The 2,302-nt window shown below is 47.7% G+C and overlaps 1 pseudogene; it reads left to right on the plus strand.

Moving 5' to 3' along the window:
* Window positions 1–453: 453 nt before the first annotated feature.
* Window positions 454–995, plus strand: LOC126941013 (ribose-5-phosphate isomerase-like; annotated as a pseudogene).
* The last annotated feature ends 1,307 nt before the right edge of the window (window positions 996–2,302 follow it).

Below are 2,302 nucleotides of genomic sequence, written 5' to 3' on the forward strand. Positions count from 1 at the left end.
ATTTGATTTGAAAGCAACTGAGGAGCAACTGGGTGATTGTGGAGCATGGAGCACTTTGAAGGGGTGAGAAGGGGTGGGATGCTTCAGTGGGAGCAAGAGAGCAGCTTCCCAACCCTGGAGACTAAGAATCGAGGGAGCATGCCAAAAACAACAGCCCGAGAAACTTCTCCAGGCCCTAATGTAATGAGACGACAGAAATCACAGAGCAGATGGCCAGAGTGAGGCATCAGGAGACAGTGCCCCGGGCCCTTCAGTGACCTCTACAGGTGGCTCCTGGTGCTGCTCTGGGGTGGGCTGTGGGTGCATCCTCCAGAGGAGGTGGAAACAGCTGGTACCTCCAGGGTTCCTATGTGCAGCTCTCAGGGCATACACAGTCCAGTACCTGCTACAGTGCTGGCAGCACAAGCACCAGCTATGGGAACTCCAACAGCTTCTGCCTGGCCCCCCTCCATGATGTCCAAGGTCGAGGAGGCTAAGAACTGGTGGGACACGGGGTGGTGGAGAACCACTTGAGGAATAAAAATGTGCTGGGAACTGGAAGTGGTTCTACAAGTGTCCATGCTGTGCAGCAAGTAGCTGAAAGGTGAAGCAGGAGATTCTGACCTGGTCTGCATTCCCACTTCCTTCCAGGCCTGTCAGCTTCTTTCCTGTCATCAGGAAAGATACAAAGAACCTTGGGGATCAGTGGCACAAGGGAATCCCAGTGCCTTCGTCCCAGTGAGCTGAGCTATGAGCCAGAAGTTTAGGGGTGTGGTTGAATTCCAAATGGCTGTCAACAAGGCAGGTCCAGTGGTGACAGATAATGGGAATTTTATCTTGGACTGGAAGTTTGACCAGGTACATAAATGGGGTGAAGTGAACAGAGCTGCCAGAATGGTCCCACGTGTGGTGGGCACAGGCCTGTTCATCCACATGACTGAGAGAGTCTACTTCAGGATGCAGGATGGCTCAGTGAACAGGAGGGAACAGCTTTTCTGTTGACCTTGCAAGGAGTAGAGTGTCTTCACCCTGGAACCACAGGTCACAGCCAAGGGGGACGTTTCTTTCCAGGGGCCTTCACCTTCATGTGTCTGTGCCAGGGTGGACAACTGGCAGGAGGGAGAAGGCAGGGCAGTTAAATCCAGTCTTCTGAAGTATTGTTATTAAATATCTTTTTTTTTTTTTTTGAGACAGGGTCCTGCTCTGTTGCCCAGGCTAGAGTGCAGTGGCATGATCTTGGCTCACTGAAGCCTCCGTTTCCTGGATTCAAGCAATTCTCATGCCTCAGCCTTCTAAATAGCTGGGATTACAGGTGCCCGCCACCATTCCAGCTAATTTTTGTATTTTTAGTAGAGACAGAGTTTTGCCTTGTTGGCCAGGCTGGTCTTGAACTCTTGACCCCAAGTGATCTGCCTGCCTTAGGCCTTCCAAAGTGCTGGGATTACAGGTGTGAGCCACTGTGCCTGGCCTGTTATTAAATATCTTTTAAAAGAGAGAAATATAAACATATATTTTTACTATTAAAGCATTCAGGGTTTTTTAATAAAGATAAAAAAAGGGAAATCATAGTGAGGTCTGAGGATGGGTTTCCTGAGTTGTGCGCCTGGAATAGTAGCAGGAGTTAGGGTAAAAGAGTTCACTTTAGGAAATCAGGATTTAGTGTTTCTTTGCTGCAGGACTCTGCTGAGACTTTAACATGCTAATGAGCATCATATATACCCCAAAAAGACGACAATACAAAGTGTGTAACAAGTTTATTTTTGCAAACATTTGAAGGGCATCTCAGGGGATTAGTGGTCAACAGGATACATTTTGGGGGAATAAATGTCTTGTTTATTTGAAACATCAACATCTAAAATCTTGGGCAGTATTTTCACCTCCAAACCTCCGGTGAAAAGAAGGTGTTAGTTGGGCCATCTGTTTTCTTTCTAATTCTGGAATCTATACCCATAAGAAATGCAAGCAGGTACCATCTGAGTGAGGATTGATGGGGCAATGCAAGGAGGTAGGAAAGGCAGCGAAGGCAAAAGTCAGCATTATGAAATCCTCCCAATGCCAAGTGACTCTAAAAAACAGGAGGGGGATGCATTTCCTCCTGCGCTCCTCATTCCACAGCTGCGGGACCCACAGCTCGGAGCGCCCCACGCTCCAGTTACTAACTTTTCCTCTCCACTGACAATGCTCAGACCTGCCCAGCATGTCTCCGTTAAGTCCTACCACTTTTATCTCCTAAATGACTCTTGTATTAGCCTGTTCTCACATTGCTATAAAGAAATACCTGAGACCGGGTAATTTATATAGAAAAGAGGTTTAATTGGCTCAC

This window comes from Macaca thibetana, chromosome 18, assembly GCF_024542745.1.
Source record: "Macaca thibetana thibetana isolate TM-01 chromosome 18, ASM2454274v1, whole genome shotgun sequence".
NCBI classification, from domain to species: domain Eukaryota; kingdom Metazoa; phylum Chordata; class Mammalia; order Primates; family Cercopithecidae; genus Macaca; species Macaca thibetana.